Source organism: Lissotriton vulgaris, chromosome 5 (genome assembly GCF_964263255.1).
Source record: "Lissotriton vulgaris chromosome 5, aLisVul1.2, whole genome shotgun sequence".
Taxonomy (NCBI): domain Eukaryota; kingdom Metazoa; phylum Chordata; class Amphibia; order Caudata; family Salamandridae; genus Lissotriton; species Lissotriton vulgaris.
In genome coordinates this window covers 786,055,016-786,075,613 of record NC_141693.1, presented here as the reverse complement: position 1 = coordinate 786,075,613, position 20,598 = coordinate 786,055,016, and the positions used below count along the sequence as shown (strand labels likewise).

The following is a 20,598-nucleotide window of genomic DNA, read 5'->3' as shown; positions in this document are numbered from 1 at the left end:
GGAGCCTGGTAGCTGGATCCGTATTATCTGGGAATGTAACAGGGTGAAAACTTTTGGGGGTGAGAGAGGGGTTGAGGTGTTTTTGGATCTCCTTGGGGGGAGGGCAATATCTCCAATAGATTTGAATGCAGTTTTATTAGGCTTTTCAAGGCATTTGGAGATCAGTCCAGCTCAGGCACACTGTTGATGGCTCATCCCAATGTCAGTGGCACGGTCTGCACTTTGGAAATCATCTGTACCACCTAGGCTGCAAATATGGTTAGAAATGTTTTAAATGTATACTCTAAGGAATAGGTCAATGCAAAACGTGTAGGGAAAGGAAGAATCTTTTTCAAAGTTTGGAGGTACTCTGCTCCGTTCATTGTGAGGTGAAGTAGTGGGGATATGAGATTTTGTAGTTTAAGATTGGTCTCACTGAAGTAGATCTCTGTTGCATTGTATTTGAAATAACGCACTTTATTGTTGGACTAGAAAAATACTTCCAATTAACTCTCCCTATTGGCATTATGCTTAAGTTAGCAGTACCAAAAGCTGCTCCTAGAGGTCCCTAATGAGCAGTTTTGAGAAGTTGCTGCTGCTACATTAAAACGTAGCATTAGTAGAATTATGTAATTGTAATTTCACTTCAAGGCTTTGATAAGTGGACCAGGATCTTCGGGTTGTGGCTAGACTGGCTTTGTTAAAATCATGTCACCACTCTCTGAGCGAAACATGCCTTTCTTCTCCCAAGGTAAGACTGAAACGGAGATGTCGATAACACGTAGGTAAAGCCTCTAACATTTTTAACGAGACCAATTTCATTGAAAAGAAGCGGCCGTGAATTGTCCCGGGCTGCTTTAAAAGTGAAAGGGCGCATGGAGCGAAAGAAAGCATGTCTTGCCTGCAGCAGGAGAAATGCATTAAATAAAATAGTGCTTCCAGACTAATGAAGACGTACCATATAACAACAGACGTAAAAGGACCAGTCCTCATGGGAGGTTACAAATGAAGACCAGGCAGTACTAAGGAGGGACTAACAACCCCATTAACCAATCAGAAGCTAGCCATTACGAAGGACAATGACACAAGCCAATGACAGATGTGGGCGGGCTTCAAATACATACTCCAAAACAGCATGGCTCGCAGAGCAGCGCATGTGCGCTGACTTTAGGCTCTACCTAAAAACATCAAATATTGAGCAGCTGGACACAGGGATTAGATACAGTTCAGCTTGAGTGGATCTTCCTTAAAATACATTCCAAGAATGCATAAAGACTTGCCAGGCAGAAGCAGGGCCTCATGATGTCAGAACATAAACGTGTTGTTCGATTCATGTATATTGCCACCGCAGATCAAGACTTCAGTCTTGCAGTATGACGAAAAACATGGGTTTTTGTCATCCTTTGAAGCAGTGTCTGGACTTTACATCATACAAAAAAAATGCAGGCCAGAACTGGTGATCAGGTTAGCCTAAGGGTGCATATATGCATTGACGATTGCTGCACTCCAAGAACGGTTAGCGGATTATAGGAGAAGAAGGGGGTGGGTGACAATGAGTGGGTCCTACAGGGAACATGCAGTGGTGATGGACTATAAGGCCTAAGTGTCATTTTGGGTTTTCCTGATGTATAGTTTACAGTTGGTAGGTGGAGAAGTGTGTGATCGAGTACTTGATTTTCGGATAAGACTTACTCATGCCACCATGTTTTTTATCACAAACATCTCAGCCATTTTTTAAATTATATGGGGATGTGTGAGATAAATGCAGCTTTAAATCACTTCTGGTTTTGAGGAGGTTGGGGGAGGGGCGGTAACTCTGCTCCACACCTATATTTACTTCAGTCTCATTGGAAAAACTAGCCAGGGAAAGCGAGTTTTGTGTTTTATTTTCTTCACGTGCTTCAGAATGAATGAATGGAAAGAAGCATAGCAATAACTAGAGCTCAGAAAATTTATAATGTAAGTTGATGCTTGGAAAACCAAGTTTTCAATACATCTTTATAGGTGTAAGGTTTAAGTTATTTAATTTAAGGGCCAAAATAAGCATTGGTTGGGCATACCAGTCCATGTACTGCCAGCCAACGAAGCACAATGTAAACAAGTGTTCAATTACAATGCAGGTAATATTGCCATATGTTGATAATGTTATTATATTTCAAGCATTAATATAAATACCACTTTATGGCACAAGTGGCTTTCTAAACCTGAGCACTCTTGAGTCGCTCGTAGCCGTTTTTGGAGCCATTGACTTCCCTGACGTGTGGAGGTTACCTGAGGACCCGTCCTGCCTGGACTTGCTGTGCTTTTGCCGGGGAGGAGACTCGGCTGTGAGGGTGCGGGACTGCGAGTCCCAGAGGTCCGTGCGCGGAGTACACCAGGCGTACCTGTGACTCTTCCCGCCCCCAACCTGCCCTGTTCTTATAGTCACGCCTTTCACCGCGTACGCGGGACGCACGCGGGACGGCGCCGGGCGAAGCCCGGGCCAAGGGCGGGCCCGTTTGTGCCCGTTCGTGACCGGGCTTGACCGGACCGGGCCCCCCTCTTGCATCTGTCGCCACCCACTCCAACATTAGTGAAGGAAGATGTCCTGTTGTGAAACAAGGAGCAAGACCTCTCTAGCCGGAGGCGCTATAGCTGGAGGTATGGAAAAGTTCCTGATTAGAGCCAATACCCTAATTGACACTGAAATAAACGTCCTTGAAAAACGCTTATCAAAGGAACTATCGGCTATAAAGAGATCATCCCTTGGAACATTGGCTAACGCTAAAACCCCCGAGCGGCCCACTGAGACTATTATTATTAATGCGGTTGGCCAAGCCACTACACCCAAGGAGGATAATCCGGGGGCTCTTGATTTGGACATTCTGGTTAATGAAATTCTCCCTGAAATTGATTTAGTCCTTGACAACAATGTGTCCATCTCTTCTGAACCCGAAGACTCTTGTAATAACATCATGTCTAATGGGGTTAAAGAAGGGGCCGCCACTAAACGCAAGAGGTCCTATAATAAGAAATCGGGTGGAAAATCTAAATCGGCCAAGCATAAACACGATATCACCAATCACACATTAAGTCAAACTCAACCCCTGCCTAGTAAGGAGATAACATTTGAAAACCTGGGAGCCCTATTTAAATAAGTTCTATTCCCTTTAGAGTCCAAAATGGAATGGATAGAACTTCGACTTACTAACATCGAGAAAACTACAGCTGCCATCCTGGCTAAATCCACCAAGCCTAACACTTTGTGTCACCCACAAATTACTCCCACTATCCCCGGTCCCCCTTTAGCGAAAGACGCCCCCAATCCGCCCTGTCCCCCTATAGGCTCACTAGCCCCAATCCATCTTAACAATAATAAAATCCCCCCCTTGCTACCATCAGGGCCAGTCCAAACTTTGGCTAATGCTTACGGGGTAACGGCTGACGGCCAAATAGATTCCTCAGCCCCAGAACTGAGAGCCCCTAGACCGCGCCTGCCAGACCTGCCACCAGAAGCTAATCGCTTCATGGTAGTTTTGGCTGGAGCCCCCCCCGCTGGAAGCCGGGGAAGCCGAGAATTTTAAATTCCTCAAAAGTAAAGTTGTTAGATGGCTGAACTGGAACAGACCCCTCCCGGCCCATCTTCATAACAAAATCATCATGGTTAGAAGGGTCCCCTGGTTGGGTAAAACCGTAAAGTCTATAAATGGGGACTGTATAACGGTCAGCTTCAGAGACCCTAGAACGGTCTCACATATTTGTGCGGGTTTTAATAGATCTTTCGACTCCACCATTCAGACGCTACCAGTGTCCTTTTTCTTTCCCCCCCCAACCATTTGTACCATGACCGAGGTAGAAACGACTGGACCAGGGTTGAGCGGAGGGGTAGGTATAGAAGATATTATGCAAGACTGATTATGATGCCCCCGAACACCCCCTTTTGTGATTTTAACCGGTTCAGCTGTCTAGATTGTTTAGATGGAGTCGACTGACTACCCCTGACTCATGCTTCCAGCCCCCCCTCCTGGCACTGGAAATAGTATACGAGAGGCTAAGGGTAATAGCATACCAATGGGCCCAGCCCCCATAATGCCCCCCATTCCTATCCATCTTGTACTCCGGGACATAGACCCTTATGCCACTCACCACCCACCAGCATCTATGGTCACCCCTGATGAAATTTCACCGACCACAGTGCCCATGAGACTATTGAACCTACACCGTGTATCCTTGGCTTCAAACTTGCTAGCTGGAACATTGCTGGTTGGAGCCGGAAAGCGTTGTCTCTGGGCTGGAGTGAATCTCTTTCCAAGTTTGACGTCTTATGCCTACAGGAGACATGGGTAACGACAGATATCTTTTTTGATGGTTTTGTGTCTTATAATAACCCTGCGCAAAGGTCTAACATGGGTAGGGCCAAAGGTGGGCTTGTAATTTTACTCTCTGTGAATTTACCTGCACGTGTGAAATCGCATTTAACTGTGGGCCTCCATTCACAAATTCTAAGATTGGAATACAAAAGGGGTCATGAAACTCTGTTGATCAACCATGATAATAACTTGTTTGATGTTACAAATACCTGTGTTGTGGATGAGCTTGATATAGCTGTGAGGAAAATTTGTAAAGATACCCATAAGTCCTATGATATCATTTGGGGTGGGGATTTCAACATTCGTACTTGTCCCCACTTCTTTACAAATGTATGTGGGTTTGACGGGGTCAGTGGGGAAAATCGGGCACATTTTACCCACACACCCTACGGTGACTCTCTTAACTCCCTTATGCTAAATCTTGATTTATTAATTCAACACCCGGCTACAGATAATGAGGGTAACATTATTCCAACTTTTGTTGGAAGGAATTCGGCGTCCGTTATTGACTACCTACTGGTATCAGTACATATTGCCCCATTTTGTTCAGTCCCGATTGTCGTAGACTTTGGTAACAGCGATCATAATACCATCACAATGGCGACCTCTATCTGGGGGTCCCTGCCCAGCGATAAGCGCATGATAGTAGATGATATAACCCCTTGCAGGCAAAATGGTATTCGTATTAAATGGTGTGGAGATAACTCGGAGAAGCTGATGCGTAAAATTTTGGGAGCAGGGTCGGAAGTGATATTTAATTGTCTGGATTATGATGCTACCCCCCGGTGCATTATTGCTGATTTTGAGAAACTTGGCACTATAATAAAAAGGTCCCTTACCTTCACCAAGGGCATATCCAAGAGGGCAGCCGTGGGCTGGTTCGACAGTGCCTGCACAAAATCCTTACAAAAACTAAAGAGGGCTCTGTCAAAACAACCCAGAGACAGGGAGGTTATCACACTCCTCAGGTCGACCTATAAACAGCAACTCATCTGTAGAAAACAGGAGTTAAGGGAGCAAGCCTGGGATAACCTGACAAAAGAGGCAGAGCTGCGTGATAGTAAGCTTTTTTGGAGCACGGTCAATAGTCCCTTCCTTCAAAAGGAAGATTTCCCAGTACTAACTGCCCAAGTTAGCGAGGACAACTGGGTACAATATTTCACAGGAATCTTTGATCCAGCCAGGGAGGCTCATGATAGCTTTTCTGCCGTCCCTATTATACCCAAGTTACCCCTGGGGATTACCCTCCAAGAAGTAGACATTGCCATCAGTAAGAGCAAAGGGGGGAAGGCACCGGGACCGGATGGGGTCCCGGTCGACCTGTATAAAACCAACCAGGCACTTTGGAGTCCACTCCTGACCCAGGGGTTCAACGCATCTGTTAGTGATAGTACACCATCTACCTGGAGTGAATCCATAATCCTGCCAATCTACAAGAAGGGAGATAGAGGAGAGGCTAAGAACTACCGCCCTATCTCCCTCCTGGATTCCTCACTTAAAATCATGAGCAGGGTCCTACTAGCGCGACTGGAGGAATGTGCAGAGGACAATAAAATACTTGCGGATTCTCAATTTGGTTTCCGCAAGGGCCTTGGGACAATTGAGCAGTGCATCAACCTTGATCTTATCATAGGGAAATATACCAAAGCGAAACAGGGCTCATTATTCCTCTGTTTTGCTGATCTCTCAAGTGCCTTTGATCTGGTGGACCATACTCTTTTATGGTCCACTCTACTTGAAATGGGAGCTCCGACAGCAATAATTTATTTCCTGGCCAGACTATATAACAAGCTCTCACCCCAGATTCGCTTTGGCCAGGCAGGGGAATGCACCAAGAAGATCAGGGTTAAATCCGGTATAAGGCAAGGATGTGTGCTGGCTCCGTTACTTTTCTCCCTTTTTATAAATTCTATGGAGTCCGAACTAAAGAGGGTTCAAGCTGATTCCCCCCAGATAGAGGGCCACCCAGTCCCGGTACTGCTATATGCAGATGATACGGTCCTTCTCTCGAGAACCCCAAATGGTCTCCGAAATCTTATGAATTCCTTTTATGATTTTATCCAGGGGAGAAAACTAAAAATCAATAACTCTAAGACCTTTATTATGGCCTGTGGGAAAAAGGTGAAACAACTTAAACTAGTCCAGTTTAAAGAACACAGAATTGAGGTTGTGGATAAATTCTGTTATCTTGGCATAACTTTTAATAGTAGTGGGTCATGGGCATCCGAGATTTTAAACGTGAAGGCCAAGATGGGTAAAAGCTCCTCGGGAGTATTTTGTTTTGCTTCAAAATTGGGCAGCCGTCGCATCCAAGATATGTTAAACGTCTCCAGGCATAGATGCGCTTCCATTGCCCTATATGGCTCAGGAGTATGGGGCCACTGTAACCATGGGGACCTGCAAGTAACAGAGAACCAGTTCCTCAAAAGACTTCTGTGCCTCCCCTCTTCGGCATCCACCGAACTGTCCCATAAAGAGGCTGGGCTGGATCATCTGACAGATTTAACGGGCTTGAGACCACTTATGGTTTGGAGGTCAATCTGGGCAAAGGACGAAACAGGATTTACCAGGCGAATTATCCTAGATTGTCTTCGGCTGGACAATGTTCGCAAGATCCCCTGGTTAAAATAAGTTTTAACGTCCTATAAAGAAATCTTCAATCTGGACATTTTCGATGATCCTTTAAGTGCTGTTAATTTACCTAAACAGGAGGTTAAAAATGTTTTCCTGGGGATTAAATCCAATATGCGCAAAGTCCAATGTAGCCACTTTACAACCCATGTTTTTTACCATTCAAACAAGGAGGATGGCCAGGGCATGCCTATGTATTTAAAAGCAATCACCAAACAATCACATCAGTTTGTTCTCACTAGGCTAAGATTAGGTATTGCCCATAATTTGGTGGCATTTCCAGAGATGAAAATATATAGTTCAAGCCCCTGTCCGTGTGATGGCACCACCAAACAAAGCACATTGCACTTTATGCTAATCTGCCCATTGTACTTGCACATTCGTCTATGTTATCTTAAACCTGTTTTTATGAAATACTCTGTGTCTACTACTGCCCATGCCATGAAATTACTATTTGCACTTGACACTTTGGATATCTGTTTTTTTTACCGCAACCTTTATTCTAAAAGCTGTGTCCCATAGGAAAAGTCTGGTCTTTTAAATCTGATTTACCTGTATAAATTTAATTGTGTGGCCGAATACTTGTCTTCAATTGAGCTGCTCCATTTACTGTGACCTATGCTTTTTTTGTTTTGTTATTTATTTTGTCATGTAAATATTTAACACTGTTAGCTTTTATGATGGTTTATAAATAATCGAATAAAGCTTATGAATTGAATTGAGTCATGTTAATTAAAATGCGTTTGAGTCGACTAAAGACCTTGTGGATTGTTTTTGTTACATTTTACATTTAAAAAAAAATTGTCATTGAGCTTGATAAATTGTGTCCATAGCCCAACCTACACAGATGGTTTACTAAAAAGAATCACCAATTGGTTTAAAAGCTTTAAATGTTTTAGTCAAATGAGGGTATGATATCTTTCTGCTAAATCGTTCTAAGATGCATGTTTGTGTGGAATTTAGGATGTGCTGTTAAGTTTGCCTTGCTTTATCATTTGTATGGCTTTGGGGCCGGTGAGACTTTCAGAGAGGGAAATTGTATGTGAAGTTGGATAACAGGGCAATAGGAACTCTGATTTTGTGGTATGGCTTGTAGTTTGGGGATGTTTGTAGCATAGTAACAGTCTGGAAATCAAAAGAAGGTAAGTCCCTACTCTTTTTCCGAAAATGAGGATTTGTTGGGCAGTTCCACTAATTCGTAGGATCTGTGCGTTTGTGGACAACATAAACTTTGAGTAAAGGTGCCTAGACTGATTCCATACACCCCATATTATATGTTGGCCTAGAGGCCAGCTAGCTCACAGTGCCAGCATAAGCCCCCCTAACCCAAACAAGGAGCAAATGTTTTTGGGCAACCACTAAACATGACAACCCTGACTCCTCAGGGATCGTGATGACCGATGTAGAACCCTTTCACTGAGTCACTTGTGCACTCTTGTTCTCAGAGAAATATTCAGAGATTATATAATGGGATGTATTCAATATAGTTATTGAACCAATGTTATCCTTGTACAGAATACATGTGCTGTGATAATCAGTAGAGAGACGCAAATAAGTGATTACAAGCACCAAAAGAGGAAATAGCAGATAAAGTTCTACCATGGTGCTAAAACAGTGTATATATGCAGGTATATAAAACAAAGTGGTAATCAGATGTACTCCTACTATGCAATCCCTTCTCCGTGTGCCTAGCGTGTATGTAAGTGCATAGCCAAGAAACCCCCACAGGATGATCCAACCCCATTGCCTGGTGGGAAAGAATATAGGTCCTGTCTTTGTCACAAACAGAACGTCCCTCATAGAGATGTTAGGCAGCTGCTGGCAATGCAGGGACGCAAAGAAGTAAAATGACAGTGATGAGAGAAAAAAATCATCCCTTTTGTTTCACTTTGTTTAAAAGCAGGCCAAATGGTTCCCACCACATGGAATAGCCAATTGCTCAGAGTGGTGATCGCAATATCGCTGTTGCCAGCAACTGCAGACGTCTTTCCCAGACAATAATATTTGGTGGAACAATTACACATGCTAAGTTCCCCACCCGGTACTCGAACTGGGTAAGGTAATACCACTGCACTACTGCATGTGGTCTAGTCTTTTGTTTCTTCCTGCATCATGCCCCCTGCAGTGAACCCAGAAGCAGAGCACCAGCTCCTTCTTTAATGTGAGCTCCAGGAGCCAGTTGTACGCACAGGGCTGGCATTGGAGAAGAAATTAAGTGCCCAAATGGGTGGGGACCTCTGATGGTGTAAGTCGGTATACCCTAAGAAGGAGGACAATGGGTGAGGGAGCTTTTTAATTTGTATATAGAGAACGCTTTTCCCCCTTTTTGTCCCCCGTATTTACCAAAGTTTGACTAAGAGGCGCGCCCCTCATCCTGAGCCTAGGGAGTACATGCCCACTCAAGGCTATGTGAGTGTTTAACACGGCCACATTATATTCCACACAGTCTGACTGTGTGTGTGTGCGATGCTTTGCACAGGCATCTCAGCACCCTTTGTATGCACCACACTGTATTTTTAGAGACACATTATGGGTTACCACCTAGTGGTCTCCTTTAACCAGAGGTTCTCACACACACTGGTCATAAAAATGATCTTAGCAATAACTGTATGCAAACCTTAAAACAATCATTTGTGGGTTTACTGTTTTTTTCCTTCATGTATTTGCTAAACCTCTGCCTTTTATCAACCATACGGAAGGCTTACTGGAGTTACCGGAGTGAGTATGACTTCTCTCAGGTGACTGTATGACACAATAGATTGTACATATGTTTTTATAGGTAACCCCTGTACCTAGGGAGGAACAGGAATCCAAAAACCAGACGAAAGCCAGCAAGGTCTGACTGAAACAAAGACAGACAGAAAAAAAGTGACAGAAGGGTTTGGTGAAGCATGTCATCAAACAACTGTTTGGTGAGTGACAGCGCTTCTAAATAAAAGGTGTGCTGCTATTGACCTAGCAAGCCGACAGCCCAATTCTGTGTGTAAGGACTTACTCTCTTTTTATTTTTAGACTAATTCACTTCTGGGAGGCCAAGAATAGCCCCTTAGGCAGGTCCCCCGTAAAGATGAGTGTGCCCCTTAAATTCCCTCACACTCTCCTTGTGTTTAAAGTACATGTGTCATAGTAATAGCCAGGTATACAGACCAAGAATAGACTGCGACCAAAAGTTATATTTATAGAGTATACACATGCATCAGGATACCCACAGATATATCGGTTGAATAGTATTTTAATACTTTTATTTATTAAAGCAAAGTATGCAAAGCTGTACTGAACATTGTTGTTCGACTTTTGATCTCTCTGGTCGGTCAATGTGCCGTGCTCTCGCATTGACTCTTAAAATATGGGTAGTAAGTTGTAGAACAAAGTTATTTGTGCATTCAGGTTTAGTGATGTTATTTCAAATATGAACCACAATGAACAGAAACACGTGGCAGGCATTTAGATAAGCTAGGTCGAGCATCTCTGCAGATCGTGCATGCCTCCTCCCTGGTCATTTGTGTGCTAAAGGCACCAGAAACTTGCCCCATCGCAGATGTCTTCTCTGGGGAAATGACTTGTTGGTGAAGCCGCCAGATTTCTATAGTTGTTAGACCACTCTGGAGTTATTTACATAATGGCTTAAGTTCGATTATGGACTGTGCATATGGCTGTGAAGGCACCATGGTTTGAACCGAATCATAACAAAAGCGGCACAGACCCAATCTCTAGTACCCAACTTCATGTTTAACTTGCATGACTGTTGGGTGAGTCCTTTTCAGTATCTTATAATAGTTCAAGTTTCAGAAGTCTGTGGGCATTGAGTCACATAGTCTAACGGCATCAACAATGTTAGTTCTATTCCAAGGTGGGAGAGCTGGTGATCCCACTAAACAGGCTATGGATTCTCAGTCTCATATGGCCTCCTATGCTTTCCTGACCCTCGGGTAGACATGGACGCACACTCAAGGCATAGGTGATGTTTGTACAGTACAACTCCATTATTACCATTGCATTCTGTTTCATATGCCAGATTCTGCCCCAAACGCCCTAGTCATCGAGCTTCCAGATGCTCTTTTTGGTGCACAGGTAAATAAAAAATAGGAATTGTAGCCTGACTTTTATGGAAAGTATTATGTGTGGTTGGAACAAATTTCAGTCGTTGACGACGGAACGTGTGCCTTCACTTTTTCATGAAGTTGCACAGAAAGTTGCTGGTAAAGACGCAATCTTGGAAGTAAATGCATACCTGCTCTAGCTGCAGTCTGTCTCACTAAAAAAGGAGATTGTGAAAAGTAAGGTTTTTAAGGCTTCCTTTCTGAAGTTCGAGGTGGTGGCTAGTTTTATTCTTTCAGGAACTGAGTTTCAAGGTTTGACTGTTCGAACTGAGGAGTTTATCCCCGTGGTAAACATTTTGAAGCCGTTTGCGGCCATTATGGAAGCTCGTGATCTAGCTTGGCAGTCACTCTGGAGTTTATTGAAGAAACAGTGCTCCAGTCACATGGGGGGCTCGCAGTTCAATAAATCCAGCTTTCAAGGTGGTGAATGGTGTCACCAACAGCCTGTGTAGCCATTGCCTCTTTGTGTGGTCTGAAGGTATATATTTAGGAGTTATCTCGCTATTGCTTTCTGGGTTTTCTGTACCAAGCAAAGCAAGTATATTTGGGCTCCAATGTGTAGCACGATGACATAAATGAGACTGCAGAGCAAAAGGGCAATGGTGGCTGGTAATCTTTGGGTGAAAACTAGGTATGGAAAGATTTAGCATGATTATTTTATGATCTTTTGGTATCTTGATTTACTTGAGCTGCAAGGAAGATTTTACAGTCCATAATAACTATCTAGGTCCTCCCTTGAGTTAAAGGATTCGGTTTGACCGCAATCTTGTTGCCAGATGGTGGAGTGGAGGTACTCTGCCCGCTTTCCACATGCAAAAATCTTGATTGCTCTGTTTAGCATGAGGTTTGTTTGTTATCATCCAATTGACGATAATTTTAGTTATTGACTTATGGTACAAGAGTTAATATCTGATGCATTTCCAGCTTTCCAAATTTTTTACATCATTAGCATAGTTGCAGAAGTCGACGGTGAATCAGTTGATGAGGTAGGGGGATTGCTGAGATACTTGCTTATAAGATGTGGAATGATGGGGAATTCCTTGCAGTGAAGGTAGTAATTGCTAATTGACTTCTAACATACAATCTCATGCTTCCAAAACAATCGCAAAGGTGCACCACTGAGCAACAAGACAAAACAGACACATAACAATTTATCAAGTCTGTGTCCATAGTATTTTTCTTCGAGTCTCTTCTTTTATTCAAAATATTTTAAAAGCCACTCATGATTGAAAGGTACAGCCGACGTGTTTGATTCAGAAATTGACTGATAACTTGCCGGTGCTATTTAGCACCAAAAAGTTACGAGATAATCCGAATACAATACAAAACGCAGAATTCAGCTTAGTAAAATACTTTAGCACCATCCAGTGCGGATTATGTAATCAGTTCCTTATGGCAAAACAACTAAACTGTTTTATTTCCTCTAACATCCGTTGTACGTGAAATGAGAGATAGTCTGTTCATAATGTCTCCGCAGCTCCCCTCCTCTAGGACTATGCTGCAAAAACGTCCCTGTAACAAAAAAGTCAAGTCAAGTCAAGTCAAGTCATAAAATTTATATAGCGCACTACATACCCAGAGGGTTTCAAGGCGCTTAGGAAGGGGAGGAGGATTATTTGTCAAATATCCACGTTTTAAGCTGCTTTCTGAACGCTAGGTGATTCTGGGTGAGGCGAAGGTAGGCGGGGAGTGAGTTCCATGTTTTGGCAGCCAGGTAAGAGAAGGATCTGCCTCCCATGGTGGTCTTGTTGATGCGAGGTACAGTGGCGAAGGCTTGGCTGGAAGAGCGAAGTTGGCGGGAGGGGGAGTAGAAGGACAGTCGAGAGTTGAGGCAATCTGGTCCGATGTCGTAGAGTGATTTGTGTGCGTGGGTGAGCAGTCGGAAAGTAATCCTCTTATTGACGGGTAGCCAGTGGAGATCTTTAAGGTGACCAGAGATGTGTTCGTTGCGTGGGATGTCTAATATGAGCCTGGCTGAGGCGTTTTGGATTCGTTGTAGTTTCTTCTGGAGTTTAGCGGTGGTACCTGCGTAGAGGGTGTTTCCGTAGTCCAGTCGGCTCGTGACCGGGGCATGGGTGACTGTTTTCCTTGTTTCGGTGGGGATCCAGCGAAATGTTTTTCTGAGCATGCGAAGAATGTTAAAGCAGGAAGAGGATACGGCGCTGACTTGTCTGTTCATTGATAGTGAGGAGTCCAGGATGACGCCAAGGTTCCGTGCGTGGTCTGTCGGGATGGGTGCATTTCCGAGGGCTTCCGGCCACCAGGAGTTGTCCCATGCAGAGGGGGATTTACCTAAGATGAGGACTTCTGTTTTGTCTGAGTTCAGTTTCAGTCGGCTTTGTTTCATCCATTCGGCGACTTCTTTCATTCCTTCGTGAAGGTTAGTTTTGGCGGTGCTGGGGTCCTTGGTGAGAGATAGGATCAGTTGAGTGTCGTCCGCGTAAGAGATGATGTTGAGGTTGTGTTGGCGGGCGATGGCCGCGAGGGGGCTCATGTATACGTTGAAGAGGGTGGGACTGAGTGAGGATCCTTGTGGCACGCCGCAGATGATTTCAGAGGCCTCGGAATTGAATGGTGGGAGGCGGACTCTCTGGGTTCTTCCGGTGAGGAACGAGGTGATCCATTCCAGTGCCTTTCCTTGGATTCCGATGTTTCTGAGGCGATGTAAAAGGGTGCTGTGGCAGACTGTGTCGAAGGCTGCAGAAAGGTCGAGGAGGATGAGGGCGACTGTGTCTCCATTGTCCAGTAGAGTTCGGATGTCGTCTGTTGCTGCGATGAGGGCGGTCTCAGTACTGTGTTTGGCTCGGAAGCCAGATTGTGAGGGGTCGAGTGAATTGTTGGCTTCGAGGAAGGCGGCGAGCTGGTTGTTGACAGCTTTCTCGATGACTTTGGCCGGAAATGGAAGAAGCGAGATGGGGCGGTAGTTTTTGAGTTCGGTGGGGTCTGCTGTTGGTTTTTTCAGAAGGGCGGTGAGTTCAGCGTGTTTCCAATCTTCTGGGAAGGTAGCGGAGTTGAAGGAGCAATTGATGACGTCTCGGAGGTGCGGAGCTATGACGGAGTCTGCTTTGTTGAAGATGTGGTGAGGGCATGGGTCTGTGGGGGATCCAGAGTGGATGGAATTCATCAGGCGGATGGTGTCCTCAGTGGAGATAGGGTTCCAGGCGTTAAGGGTGTTAACGGGGGGAAGATGGTCAGCTGATGGTAGGGTGGGTTGGCTTCCGGGTTGGTTGTCAAAGCTGTTGTGGATGTCAGCAATCTTGTTGTGGAAGAAAGAGGCTAGGGATTCGCAGAGGGTTTGAGAGGGGGAGATGTCGTTGGAGTTGGCAGAGGGGTTGGAAAATTCCTTGACGATGTTGAAAAGTTCCTTGCTGTTGTGGGCGTTGTTGTCAAGTCGATCTTTGAATGCTGTTTTCTTGGCTTTTCGGATCAGTTGGTGGTGAGTACGGATGGCGCTTTTGAAGGCGTCCTTGTTGCTGGTGGATGGGTCTTTTTTCCAGGCCTTTTCAAGGGAGCGGCACAGTTTCTTGGACTTCTTGAGGTCATCGTTGAACCATGAGGCCTTCTTGATACCAAGTTTGTGTTGACGTTTTTTCATTGGTGCTAAGGTGTCGGCGGTGTTGGATAGCCAGAGGGTGAGGTTAGATGCGGCTTCGATGGCGTTAGAAGAGAGGGCTGGGGAGGTTTGAAGGAGCGATGTGGAGATCTGCTCCGTGGTGATTTTGTTCCAGTTTCTTTGTAGAGTTGGTTGGAGGTGGACGATGGGTTTCGGTTTGTTGTAGGTGAAGTGAACGCAGCTGTGGTCAGTCCAGAGGAGATCCGTAGTGTGGCTGAAGGAGACATGGTTGCTGGAGGTGAAGATGGGGTCGAGTGTGTGACCTGCGATGTGGGTGGGGGAAGTGACCAGTTGTTTAAGTCCGAGGTTGGCTAGGTTGTCCAAGAGGGTGGCGGTGTTGCGGTCGTTGCTCTTTTCAAGGTGGAAGTTGAGGTCTCCCAGAAGGATGTAGTCTTTGGAGGGGAGCGCGTGTGGGGTGATGAAGTCCGTGATGTCTTCACTGAATTTTGCGCGGGGTCCTGGTGGTCTGTAGAGGAGGGTGCCTCTGAGTGTGGTCTTGGGGTCGATGTGTATTTGGAAGTGAAGGTGTTCGGAGTTAGCGAGGTTGGCGTCAGAGCTGGTCGAGATGCGGATTGATTTCTTATGGACGATAGCGATTCCACCTCCTGTATGGTCCGTGCGGTCCTTGCGTGTGATCTTATAGTCATCAGGTATGGCAATGGCGATGTCAGGGGCGGAGGAAGCGTTCATCCATGTTTCCGTTAGGAAGGCGACGTCAGGGGAGATGGTGTCTAGTAGGTTCCAAAGGTCAATGGCGTGCCTGTGGACCGAGCGGGTGTTGAGAAGGATGCATTCTAGGTGGTTGGGGTCGGGAGTCTGTGTTGTGGTCGCAGCGGAGATGCTTTCGGTGCCGATGAATCTGCAGGAGAGGCAGGAGAACGGGCCATGGGTGCGTCCAGGAGCGGCTTGGACGCATTTGGGGGCGCGACCGGGGTTAAGGGCTAGGAGGGTGGCAGCATCGTAGGTAATGCGGGAGGGCTGGGCAGCGCGAGGGGCAGGGGGTCTGGCGCTAGGCGCGGTCCAGGCGCGGACGGGCGTAGACGGGCTTACCTTTGGCGCACCTTCGGCGCGGGTTGGGCGCGATCGCTGCGCGTAAACGCTGCGCGCGGGAACTCCTGTCATATATGGATGGTGGAGGGGGAGGGGCGAGGGCGTCTCAGCTGGGAGGCGGGGCGGGTCACGAAGGAGGACAACAACAACTAAAATGGCTGCGTAGGGGACAGCGGAGCGGAGCGCTTGGGGCGAAATGCGCTGGTGCAATGGAAATGCTTCCAAACAGTGCTAAATGTGCGCTACAAGATAAGCGTTACAAAGCGGCAATCAGGCGCCTCACAAATGAAGTTTCTATGAAGCGGAAGCGAGCGCCCTACAAGTGGGCATCGCCGGTCAGGGGACCCTGTCAATAAAAGTGGCCAGGGGCACATTACTTGGGCCAGTTACTGTACCCTATGCCATGTGTTGGTCTCGTCCTAGTGCCCAACATCCTATAATGGCAACGAGTGGGTCTAACCCATCGTGTATGCTGGGACCGCACTGCAGTTCCTTCTGATGGGGGAGTAGCCAGAGTATAAGCCACCCCCCACACCTGCTGCAGCACGTCCGCAAATAAGGCCACCCAGAGCATACACCAGCCTCCACCAGAAAGGCCCCAGCAGCTGCCGCCTGCCATGAGTCTGCACACCAACTGGCCCTGGGGAGAAATATCTGAAAAGTGGGTAAAGTGCTGCAGCTAGTACAGTGAGCCCTCTATGCTCGAGACGCCTGCACACTGGCAACTCACCGCGGGAGAAGCGACCTGCAAAATCAGGAAGGGCTGTGAGAGGCTGTGTGGCCCCCCTGCTGTCACCTTGGGGAAAGGAAGACAGGGCAGCATCTCATGGCATTTCCATTATACCTGCAATGCCCCCAACCATGTAATTGATCAATGGGAGAGCTGGCCAGCAGCGATACTGAAGCATGGTGACAAGCGTGCCACCGAACACACAGCTCACCCAGTGATGCCCTGCAGGTGAAGAAAGTGTCAGTCGGCCTGCTGCTGCAGCCTGTGTGAACGTGACCCTCCCTTCAGCAATAAGGACAGCACCCACATAGGAAGCACTAGGAAGGCTGCCATGGCTTATACTTCGAGGCACCACTTACCAGGGCGACGTGTATGCAGCGGCACAACAGGGGTTAATTCTGTTAAAAGACAAGCTGCCTTCCTGCACTAAGTGACCCCCTAAACCTGCATTGTATGCGTGGGGCAGAAGGCTGCCACCCACCAGCTTGGTGCTCTGGCCACCACAGCAAGAGAGAGGAACGGGCATGCAAGGTGCATGCAGAGGGCGCCCATAGAGACATTGCATAGTAGGCTCACCACTGCTTGGTGGGGCACTAGCCCACAAGAAACCACCCTGCAAAAGGTGTCAGACCAACAGTACGATATCAGAGGTGCTCGGAGGGCCACACCTGTAAATCTGACAGCACAGGCAGGAGCTCAGGAAAGAGAGAGCCCTCAGAGAAGAAGAAGTAATGTTGGACGAACGATGTTGCACCAGCCGGCCACCCCCAGCACTGAATGCCACTGTTGGCCCATCATTAAGCATGTCACACAGTGACCAACCCTGCCAAGCATGCCTGCACTAAGGTAGGACCAAGTGCTGCAAAAGCGCAGCCTCGAGGCACAAGCACTATGCCTTTAAGTGAAGATGAGAAGAGAGAAGAAAGGTGACCCTCCATCCAGGGAGCTGGCACCAAGAACATCCATGACAAAGGGAGAGGATAAGTGAGAGGTCCATGAGGAAGAGAATAGTCAAGTCCTACTGACAGGGCAGGACCTGCACGAGGCCTGCGATGGAGACTAGAAACTGTCCTATGAGCAGGTCGCGAGCAAGAAGGTCCCTGTGTAGAGAGCATCACAGCTAGAGGCGTGGCCAAAAGAAACAGTCGACGAGAAACAGTCCTATGAACAAGACGTGATTAGGAAGGTCCCTGTGAAGAGAACATCACAGCTAGAGGTCTGGTCATGAGAGTGAAGAGTGTGCCTTGACCCAGCCAGGGCCTGACTGACATTAGCAGGCATCAGGCGTTTGCCTGGAAGGCTGGAGCCGGTTTAGGAGAGTTGGGGGCCGGTTTTGTTACTCGGGCCGGTTTTGCAGCAATGCTGCAATATCGGCCCCCAGTAACAAAAGCAGTAGTGCTGGGGCCGGTTTTGTTAAGCAGTGCTTCACCATTTTCCACCAGCCCTCCCTGGGCGTGGGGGCAGTCGTATGAATTGCCAGGGCTTCTTTGAGTTCACGGTCTGTCCATTGTCCCCACATTGTGGAAGAGTCGAGGAGAAGAGAGTTGCACAATGCCACATTCCAAGAAAACATTTGTGAGCAGAAGAGTGTGGCACAAAGCCACATTACGAAAAAGGAAGAAGAGGAGAGAAAGATGTGTGACAGACCTGTCATATGGAGGATCCCGACAACCACAGGTGCACATGAGAAAGGAAGAAGAGCGACAAAACACGGGACTCTTGCCACTACGGGAGAGTGCACCCACAGATGCGAGCCAGGCAACTGAGGTGCAGCAACATCACTGGAGACCGCACAGAGGGAGTACCAAATGTAAGCCGCCGGACTGCGTGAACCGCATAGCTGCCCCGCGCTTCACAGAGCAACCACCCAGACACCTGTCATCTGCTGCTTGAGACGAAAGGCATCCCTCATAGCAACTGCACATGCCATTGAAGAACTGCAACTGGCCACGAAGTCCCTCCAGTCATCCTCACTCCAAGCCAGACATCCCCACCTGTAGCCGAAGTTGTCAGATGGTAAAATCATCATCATTACCATGTGAGTCCCAAGAACCACCTATGGAGCATCGTACCACCACAGTGGAACCTTCTGCCTGTGAAACATCCTGAGACCAACAAGGCAATCCTGGTGTCATGGAAGACTTATCACTCCAAGACCATCTGTTAGACCCTGGGTGCACCTGAGTCCTGCTGAACAGAGCACACCCGACCATTGCATCACCTACCCTTTAGGTTGCATGAGCGAATTGAACGTGACCCTGTTGCAAGTCCACAGCGACTCCTTTGCGCTGGCTACAAGAGGCCCTGCACAGCCCACTCAGTCATGTGGCGACCAAGTAAAAAGGGCCTCAAAGGAATTTCTACGTGAGGGATCCTGGCATGAGAGATGAGTCTGAAGCTGTTCCAACCACAGGTTCCGAGATGCCCAACCACTGGACTGGGAGCCAGCGTGCCTCCAAAGAAATCTCTGTAGCAGACTCAACTACTGCCCCTTATGCACCCCAAATTGAACTACCTAAATAGACTCCAAAACCGGTAGACCGGGTGGGGCAAAACAACATTGCCCAGGTGAACTGAAACCCCCTAGACGTGATCAAGAGATCCAGACTCTGTCCACACTGCAGTTGGTCCCCAGAGTCATCTGGTTAAACTACGGATGCATGCCGTGATGCCGTGTGCTCCCAGCTGCACCTGTCCACTCATCCTGTCCTACTGACTGCCTGAAGGGACTCAGTGGTGTTATGTTTTGTGTACTCACTCCCACAGGGTGGACATGTTTATTATTTTTCAGTAAAGTTTGTGAGGGATATAGTGTGCTGCTGGACACTTTCTAGAGTTCCTGAATTATACAATATAACCAGCCACTCCCCGAGGGCTGGCTCACACACTCACCCCACACCCATACCCATCCATCCAAACCATCACCGGTCAGGTGACCATGCCAATAAAATGGGCCAGGCACTGTACCCTATATCAAGTGTGTTGTCTTGCTATGTGCATGTAGGCCTAGGGCCCACGACCCTACAACTCCTTGCTTGGGGATGATAATACTGCACAAACATTTGTGTTTTCTTGTGCTGTTAGCTCTTGTGCTTTGTCTACCTGGTGTTCAGATCTCAGAGTACTTTCACGGAAAGGTTCTTACGTGGTTGGAGAATGGGCACAGTGGCTGCAAAGGATGCATATATGTTTAAAAGTACAAAGGGAATTCATAGCCTTGCTCTGCATAGCAGAGGCAGTTGGGCAATTAGTCTTACTACAAAAATTGGAGGAGAGTGGCCCTGTGTCTGTCAGGCTTCTGGTCATTCTGCGGAGGGAGTCTGCTGTGGAGGTGTGTTAGGTTTTGTGTATCTGTAAAGCACACTATCACTCGCAAGGGTGTTCTGGATAACAATGCAAGGCTAGAACAGGGGACCTGTCGACAGTCCTAATTTTGCTGTATTAGTCGTAAACCCTTCAAAATGGTAGATCATGAGACCCTCTTGAGTTGGTTGGATTTGGGCTTGTGAGTTGGAAGTCTCCCCTCCTTTATAGCAGGTTGCTTCTAGCAGGTGAAGCTGGGACCCTTTTTGATGCAGCGTCATCTCTTCGCTGCAGAGGGGACTCTCTCCACCTGCCGTTGGTAGGGGTATTGCTTGTGAGAAGTTGGCCTGGCATATGCTGTCCACTATTCTAGTGGGCACCTTGCACCAGTCCAAATGACCCTTATTGATGGTAGGTTTAGACAACCTTTATAGAAAGCTATCCTAGTGGTAGCTGTGGAGAGCAGCCTTCAGGCGAAGTCTTGAAGGAATGTAAAGCAGCTTGTTTTACCAGTCTATAATCTCTTGAATGACCAAATGAAAGCAGAACCACACCAGGTATTTAAAATATATGTATTTATTCTAAACACACCCCTCTAGTCTTGTTATGAGGCTAAAGGCAAAAGTACAATACAAGAACTTAAATAGCACACAGTAAATTAGCACAGTATACGTTTTGCCCTAGGGGCCTCACAAACCATATACTAAGAAAGTATTTGTGTTACCTCACCCAGGGAAGCCGGGTGCATAGGTCTTTTTGTGTCGGGTTTCGTTGTTGTTTCTAATGGAGAGCTGCAAAGAAGTGCTGCAGGCGACCAGAAGAAGAGTGTCCGGATGGATCCAA

At 47.0% G+C, this 20,598-nt stretch overlaps 1 protein-coding gene across 2 annotated transcripts in view; it reads left to right on the top strand.

Moving 5' to 3' along the window:
• Positions 1 to 20,598, top strand: part of PALD1 (phosphatase domain containing paladin 1) — a 1,202,673-nt gene that overhangs the window by 477,530 nt on the left and 704,545 nt on the right. The window lies entirely within an intron of this gene.